The following is a 9210-nucleotide window of genomic DNA, read 5'->3' as shown; positions in this document are numbered from 1 at the left end:
GACATTTTCAGCTTTTTTGGCAAGTTAGAGAGACTTTACAGAAGCTCAACTAATGCGTAATCGTTCATTAAATATTTTGCTTTGCACTGATTTTTTCAATTTTGATGACAAGTTAAAGAGATTTACTGATGTTCAGATACAGCGCAAATACATAAATTTACATTATTATTATTATTTTTTTGTTTACTTCTGCTTCCAACTGCATCCTGAACAATGACACTGACTGCTAAACGCCATTCTCCATCATCAGGGAACCAAAATCTCTTGTGGAGGAAAAGATGAACAAAGAGCAGATTCTTGAGATAACTGAAGTCTGTATGACTTTCTCAACTAAGATGACATCCTTCATGTCTGTCCTAACTTTACTAAATTGTTATGCAGGGCCACGTTAATTATCAAGTCACCAAAGATTCACCAATGAGGTATCATCCTTTTTACTGACCTCAGACCAAAGTTTTATTCCCATGTGTCAAGAATATACAATCAAAAGCATAGAACTATAGAATAATTAAGGCTGGAAAAGACCTCTAAGATCATCTAGTCTAACCTTCTACCTTGCATCAATATTGCCCACTTACAATGTCCCTCAGTGTCACATCCACACATTTCTTGAACACCTTCAGGGGTGGTGACTCCACCATCTCCTTGGGCAGCCTGTTCCAATGCCTCACCACTCCTTCTGAGAATAATTTTTTCATAATATCCAACCTGAATCTCCCCTCCCCTGCAACTTAAAGCTATTATTTCTCATCCTATTGCTGTTATCTGGGAGAAGAGGCTGACCTCCACCTCGCTACAAACTCCTTTCAAGGAGTTGTAGGTAGCAAATACAATAAAACCTCTTCAAAATTTAAACAAGAATGAGGAAAATGCAGAAAGTTCATAATTACAAGCACAATTATTTCCTGTTTCCATGTTCTTTTAAACATTTTCGGAGCATAATGAATTCAACTTTTTTTACGGCAGATTTCAGAAGCATTTTTAATGTGATATTTGGCTTTGATAAACATGTGAAATTTATATTTGCAAGATAAGAACCACTTTGCACACTTTGCAATGAACCCAGCATTATAATGTTTAGTTAAAGGACATAGATTAGAAAAAGGATATTGATAGTGAATGATTATTTGTCTACCACAAGTTAGAAATCTGTGGCAGTAGGGACTGATAAGGACTGTGCAAAGATAGTTGCATGCAGTGTCTCTGTTCTCACTTGTCTTCCTTCATTTAAGTGCCAATGTTGCATTCAAGTGCAATTCAGTCAGTTCTATTTCACTCAAGTTGTGCAAATTCCACATTCGAACTATCAGGTATTCCTCACATTTAACTCATTTCCATTCTTCTGTTTACTTAGAAATAGTAAAGAAAAGCACATCAAGAAATTCACTGAAGTGCATTTACAACATACATCTCTTCATAATAAGGCTTTTGGAACCAAGATCTGAAAACATATGGTAAAAAACAGGTGCTTTTTATTATCCAAAAGAAGGACTTTTTCTCAGTAAGTTAACTCAATTTTTTCTGTCTCTGCATCTCTCTGTATTTCAGGGATGCAAAGAGCTTAACTAAAACTCAACCCAAAGCTCAGTCCACTGTAGCCACCACAGTTAAAAAAAAAATCCACAAAACAGCTTCACAGTAACATTTTTTAATGTTATCTCTGCTACTTTTGACTTACTTAATACCCTTATTAAAACCAAATAGGATTATAAGAACTTTAGGTTGTTCCATACAACTGTCACTATTCTGCTGCCTCTGGACATAGAGATTCATAGGCAAACTGCCCTACCACATCTCCATCTATTCAGTACTTGGTTTCTGCTGAGAATGTGACCAAGGCTACCAATTAGTGACAACACTGACAACAACTTCTCCAGGAGGAAGATGCTTTGACACCACCGACCCATTTCATACAGGTCACTGAACAGCTGTATGATTTAAAGAAGGTTCAGTCATTATTAATCTACATTGATTTCAAACCTAGAAGAAAATGTTTTTCCCAAGTCACTGAAGCCTCCAAAACTAAGTTTGAGAAAGATCAGAGAGCACAGAAATTGAAAGCTGTGTCCACATATCTGTAGGACTTGCTGTTTCTCGACAATTAGGTTTTTTTTTATACATGAGACGAAAAAATTTGTTTTGTGAAATTTAATTGAAACTTAGAAACATTTAAAACTAAGGGGGAGAGTAAATCCCTTTGCATTTAAAATCCATTGAAAGATATAAAAATGTCGTAGAAGAAAGCACTTCCCATTCTCTCATAGAGGCAAAAATCATCACAAACTACAGAGATAGCAACTGTTCTTCAAAAATACCAAAATGCATTAGAATCCTCACATGTGGAAACTAACATCCTTCTGAAAAAATACATACCTTCTTTTAAAGAAAGAATTAGTAAAGACTGGTCTATTTATAATGTCAATATTTCTAAGTAGTCTAAAATTTCTGATTCATCTGAAATGTTATTCATTGTAGTAGTGTTGAATGATTTATTGTATTGTCAGAGGAAGAGCTCAACAGCAAGTCATACATCCTTTCTTTGATTTAATCAGCTGCTGTGGAATCTGAGGCATTCAGCTGAATCTTTGAAAATGTGGTTCTTTTACAGCATTAACAACATCTTCAAATACAGCTGCAGCAATGTTATAGAAGATCAGAGAACACCAAGGACACCACTCCTGAGAGGAGACTCACCCATCACATTGTGAACTGCCATGTAACTGAAGAATAACAGGATAATAAAGGGAATATACAGAATTTTTTCTAACATTGGGATTAAAAACATGTGCTTGAACTACAAACAAAACTGAAACCCTGGACAGTAGTAGGTATAATGGCATGTTCAAATACAACCAAAGAACAGAAAATGAATGGGATACCTCTTTCACTGAGTAGCACTTTTGAAAAATAGCTACTTAAATTTTATTAATGAGTACTTTTTCAAGTTCTGAATGTAACTGATTTGTTACAGTGTGTCAAAATACTTATTAATAAAATCCTTAATCACTTTAAATGCTAGAATGAAATGTACTAACTGACATCACATTTCCTTTTTATGATTCAACCATTCCTCACTTCAAGAAAGAAGTGTTAAGAGGAGGGATGTGAAAAACAATAGGAAGACATTCAACAGGTACACTGGCCAGAAGAGAAAGGCCAAAGCAAGCGTACTTCCTTTGGTAAGTGTAAAAGGAGAACTGGCTTCAACGGATGAAGAGAAGGCTGAGATACTGAATGAGTTCTTTGCCTCGGTCTTCAATGATGGCCAGGATTCTAGTATTTCTCACATCCTTGATCCCTGCATCCCTAAACCTCTACGTGGGAACCAGGGTGGTAAATCCCCCCCGCTGTAAGGGTAGAGCAAGTCCGAGATCACTTCATGAGACTGAATGTGTACAAGTCTATATGGCCAAATGGCGTGCATCCAAGGAGCTGGCTGAGGTGGTTGCCGAGCTGCTTTTCATCATATTTGAAAAGTCGTGGCTGTCAGATGAGGTCCCAGATGACTGGAGGAAGGGTCATGTCACTCCCATTTACCAGAAAGGGAGCAAGGAGGACCTGGGGAACTACAGGCTGGTGAGTCTCACCTCTGTGCCTGGGAAGATCACGGAACAGATCCTCCTGGACAACATACTTGATCACATGAGGAATGAGTGTGTGATCTGAGACAGCCAGCACAGCTTCACTAGGGGAAGATCATGCTTGACCAATCTGGTGGCCTTCTATGATGGAGTAACGGCATTGGTGGACAAGGGAAAGGCAACCGATGTCATTTGCCTGGACTTGAGCAAGGCCTTTGACATGATCCCCCACCACATCCTTATCTCCAAATTGGAGGGATGTGGATTTGATGGGTGGACCATTTGATGTATAAGAAATTGGTTGAAAGGCCGCAGACAGAGAGTGGTCATCAATGATTCTATGTCCAAGTTGAGGCTGGTAACAAGCAATATCCCCCAGGGGTCTGTCTTGGGACTGGTGCTCTTTAGCACCTTTATCAATGACATTGAAATCAAGTGCACCCTCAGCAAGTTTGCTGATGACACCAAGCTGAGTGCAAGGTTTTGCACTTGGGCCAGAGGAATCCCAGGCATGTATACAGACTGGAAGAAGCGGTCCTTGAGAGCAGCTCTGCAGAGAAGGACCTGGGGGTTTTGATGGATGAAAAGCTTAACATGAGCCAGCAGTGTGCTCATGCAGCTTGGAAAGCAAATGGTATCCTGGGCTCTATCAGAAGAGGGGTGGCCAGCAGGGACAGGGAGGTGATCATCCCCCTCTACTCTGCTCTTGTGAAGCCCCATCTGGAGTACTATGTCCAGGTCTGGAGTCCCCAGTACAAGACAGGGAGCTGTTGGAGAGGGTCCAGAGGAGAGCCACAAAGATGGTCAGGGGACTGGAGCACCTGCCCTACGAAGACAAGCTAAGGGAGCTGGGCTTGTTCAGCCTGGAGAAAAGAAGGCTGCAAGGTGACCTCACTGTAGCTTTTCAATACCTAAAGGGAGTCTACAAACAGGAGGGGAATCAACTCATTGATAGGGTAGATAACAGCAGGACAAGGGGAAATGGTTTGAAGTTGAGGGAGGGAAGATCTAGGTTGGATGTCAGGGGGAAATTCTTTACAGAGAGAGTGGTGAGGTGCTAGAACAGGCTGCCCAGAGAGGTTGTGGATGCCCCATCCCTAGAGGTGTTCAAGGCCAGATTCGATGGGGTCCTAGGCAGCCTGGTCTAGTATTAAATGCAGAGGTTGGTGGCCCTGCATGTGGCAGAGGGGTTGGAGATTCATGATCCTTGAGGTCCCTTCCAACCTAGGCCATTCTGTGATTCTAAAGAGAAAACTCAAAATAAAATGAATACCTTTTCACTTTTCCTATCTTCTAGTGTATATTAACTTATTTTTCTTTAATGTCAGTGAACAGTAAGCATTCCAGGGACTGGAGAATATTGTGACCATCTAATACCAAAATATCTGGGTGTATTCATCAGATGCTTGAAATGGAACTTCCTTTCCCAGGCAGTAGTTGCATATATAATAATAGAGAGAACAAATTTCATTACGCTATTATTTTCCTCAATAGCTCAGCCTCCTGGTAATAACGGTTGTGAAACTGTTATTTCTTGTTACTACTATTTCTCAAAAGTAAAAAAGAAATGTGCATGTTCCTAGATACTTTATTTCAGAGAGAACAAAAATCAAATCAAAAGGTTAGTTAAGGTCTGTATGTTGTTGTCTGACTTAGCTAGGAAAAAGGGTAGAAGAGTACAGCAGAGGGCAAGAACTTTGGGGAAATTGGCATTTTGTGTTTTGACTACATTACTTGTGGTCATTTGGGTACAAGCTACAGCTTTCATTTTGACTATAATGAGGGATATCTTTCAGCTGTGGGTCCAAAGGCTCCAATGGTTTCCTGTCTTGGAAGATAAGACTGTTCATTGATAGAATCGTGGAGAGATTTTGCAAAGAAAAAAAACCTGCTTTTTTCCACTCTTCAGCTTTAAGGTGTTCATATAGTATTTGATATGTGTGCTAAAAGGACAGATGCGCCAAATTTCTGACAAGAGCTGGCTGTCAAATAGTACTTTTTAAGGTTATTCGTTTTTTTTCACCACATACTATTAAATGCATGTCAAGCTTCCAAACTCCAAATAACGCTTCCTATTTATTCCCATGGAAACTACAACAGATACAAAGAGCACAATAACACTACTGGATAGAGCAAATTCTCAGTTACAAAACATCGTTTTTCAACAGAGTGAAACAGAGCCTGCATGCCATGCTCATAAAAATCTGCTTGCCCATCTGTAACATAGCTCGTCTTTCACATCACTGTGGCCACTGCTGAAACGTACTACCCTCCACCTCTCTGCTCACATTTGATGTTTGGTCTTCATAAATGTTCATCAAGTGTCAATGAGTGCCATTTTTTCCCCATAGAGAATTCAATTCTACCCCTTTGCTTCATCCACGTTTCCATGTCAGATACCATTGTGTCAGATTGCCTCTCTGCTGTTATCACATGGCAACAAAATGTAACAAAATGTAGGTGGGGAATTCAACCTCTACTGCCATACAACAAACATCTGTCTCTGATGTTGTAAGCAAACAAAATAGAAAACATTGCAGATCAGCACTCATATTTTAAACCTATCTCAAAAGAGAAACATACAGTTTTTTCTTATGATTTTGGTTGAGAATTTTTTACATATGAAGAATACTGAAGTTTTACTTCATGGCATTTTTCCTTGAGATCTGATGCTTTACAAATGGAGAATAGAAAAAGAATTCCACAGAAAGTGGATTTAGCACCATCTTTTCTTTCATTCTTCATTCTGTTGACTCTCCTGTTTAGCTTCAACAAATCACAAAAAAAAAACCCAAACCAACCAGCTGTTGGAGTTTAATCTCTTCCTCAAGTCTGGCCATTATTACCAACAGGATATGAAAACTTTCCAATGTTAAATAGTTGCTGGTGTCTCCTTTCAAATTACTATTTCTAGTTCCCTAGTTCCTTTAGAGAGTTACTTCCAAGTCTCTCTTTTCTAAGGGAAAGTGCCCCACTATACGTAATTTTCTCCTCCTTCAGGGATTTGTTATTCTGATATCATCTTCCATTACATTTTCTTTAAAAATAATTAATGTCAAAACAACCCAAACAACCTCATCCTGAACCTGTTACCAAGCATCATAATGCTGCATTTCCTAACTACTGGTAAACATAAAAAAAGATGTCAGTTTTGAGATTGACTCGGAAAACTACCCTTCTAAGGCTATGAAGCAAAGTGCATAAAGATCTATATTCCTTAAAATTTTTTGCCTATTATTTTGAAGATCAGTTGCAAAACCAGTCTGATGATTTGGTCTCAATATTAAGTATCCCTGTAGTAAGCGATATCTAAGAGTCCCCTGTGTATGGGTATACGCAGAATCTTGACTTCCCTCCAAAGTAAAACCTCGTACAAAACAAAAAATGCCCTGATCTCCTGAAAATAAAACTGAAAAAAACAAAAAACAAAAAACCACACCATGATAAGATGACATGGAATGCATTGAGCCCATAATGTATTCATAAGAGTAGCTTGCACTCTCAAAACCTTTTCATTTTTGCCCAGGAGAAGCAATTCAAAACCACACATTTGAAAAAAAAAAAAAAAGTAAATAACTAATTACCCAAGAGAATGTATTTATTAGTTTCTGAGGGCAGAGCTTTTGGAAATTATTAAAAACCAAAATTAAAAATAAGCAAACACAAAAACAAAGAAAAAACCACCGTGAAAGCAATTCCTAGGGCTGGAAGCCTTCAGAAAGGTGATGAAAGCAGAGAATATTAACTACTTGTATTCTCATTGTTAGAAGAAAAAAAAAATTTAGTGAATTAATATACAAAGTTCCTGTTTTCTACAGGTTGACAGCATGAATCATCCTCATTCTTCAAGCACGAAGGTTCAGATAATAGTTCCAGCATAGTGCTCAAACACTAGTAATGAGAACCCTCCCAGATATGGTATATCCATCAAGGTATATCATAGTTATTACACTGCAGTTTCTTCCTGGATGTTTAGGTGACATTTCTGAAGATTGCAACATTTCCACTAAATTTCTGATACGCAACATGGAACTATTGACACTATTTCTTTCCTTCCCTCCCATGTCAAAAGGAAACTCAGTACTCATGTACTGTAACATAGAATAATTAGTATACACTAAAAGATATATGCACTTCCGAGATAATGCATACAACTTCAGAAACACAGCAATCATTTCTTTCACAACAGCTAAGTTTAGGATGCTTTCCTCAAAACCAAAGTCTTCCTTTCAATGACACGATTGAGAACTTTGCTAGTAGTGAATATTTTGTTTGTTTTTTTCTTTTAAACATGAAAATGTCCAGAAATCATCTGTTTCCCCACAGATATGATATGTGACTCTAGACCATTTGTAGACATCATTTGCTGTTGTAATTTTTGAGGATGATCAGCAGAATGAAGAGATTGTCTGCAAGAAAAGGATGAGACAGTTGCTTTCTAGAACTCTTTTAAGAAATGTTAGAGAAGTAAAAAAAAAAAAAAAAACAGTATGAGTAAAAGTATAGAAAGATGTGCAGAATCAAAAGGCTGTAAGTTGCATATAACTGATTTTAGCCAAAGAAAGCACTGGCAGATTGAAACCATCTTATTGCAGAAATAACAGGAAGAAAATATCCTGCCCCTAATCTAAATTCAGATGTCCTTTGCACCTGTGAAATCTTTCTTCATAATTAGAAGAATATGGACACCAGAAAAATATTCTCTTTTGCATTTTGCTAGAACTCCTATATTTTTATCATTTTATTTCTGTTCACAAACATCTCCAGTGTACAAATCATGATAGAACTCATATAGACATATTAATTCAGTGTTTTCCAGCTGTAAAACCTTTTAAAACCACGTTTTACCTATTTTACATTTACTGACTCTCAAATTCACAGGAATTACAACTTAAACTATTTTATGTCATGTAATGACATGATGATCTGTTTTTGGAACTGTTTCTCCAAGCTATATAACATTGTGGAGTAGTATGGTTTTTCACATTCCATAGAGATATTTTTATTTACCTACCTGAAATTTTCTGTTGGCATGCATAATCTGCAAGTTTTTCATGTAGTTGAAACCAATCTATTTTTAGGCTGCTGTGTTATCACTTGCTGTCCTTCACTAATCCAAATATTTCTGCACTCATGCCTGTAGAGTAGCACTCTTGCATTTTTTTTTTTTTTTTTTTTTTTTTTTGGTAGTGCCAGCATTCTGTTCCCTGAATGAGCTCACTAAAGCTTCATGGGAAGTTGAAAGGATGAGGCGGCAACCTTCAGCCAGCATCCAAGAATGAAGGGCAGAACTAGGTTCAATGGTCACCCAAATGCAGATATTCAGAAATTCTATAGCCAAACTCTCAAGAATAATCTTGATAGATTCAGATAGACATTTGTGCACTGAAAACTAGAAGTGTGGGTGTTTTGATTAGAAATTAAGGTCATTTCTAATTTTTACATGCTCCTTTCAAACCAAAACCTGAAGTTGGTAAACACCTCTGGGATCCTGCTGTTATACTTGGGAACTTCTGAATGTTTCTTATCACAAAAATATGAAGAAAAGCAGAATGCAAAGTGAGTACCCTAATGAAAACACAATTAAAACAACTGACACCAGCTCAAATATTTTGGGATCCCTTATGAA

The 9210-nt window shown here is 37.7% G+C and overlaps 1 long non-coding RNA gene across 1 annotated transcript; it reads left to right on the top strand.

Annotated features, from left to right (window-relative positions):
- Positions 1 to 205: 205 nt before the first annotated feature.
- Positions 206 to 3013, top strand: LOC146544673 (uncharacterized). Its single transcript, XR_014882183.1, has 2 exons — positions 206 to 422; positions 2609 to 3013. It is a non-coding gene; the product is annotated as an uncharacterized LOC146544673 (long non-coding RNA).
- Positions 3014 to 9210: the final 6197 nt, after the last annotated feature.

This window comes from Meleagris gallopavo, chromosome 3 (genome assembly GCF_905368555.1).
Source record: "Meleagris gallopavo chromosome 3, MGAL_WU_HG_1.1, whole genome shotgun sequence".
Classification (NCBI taxonomy): domain Eukaryota; kingdom Metazoa; phylum Chordata; class Aves; order Galliformes; family Phasianidae; genus Meleagris; species Meleagris gallopavo.
Note: the sequence above shows the minus strand (reverse complement) of the source record. Positions and strands in the feature narration are given on the sequence as shown.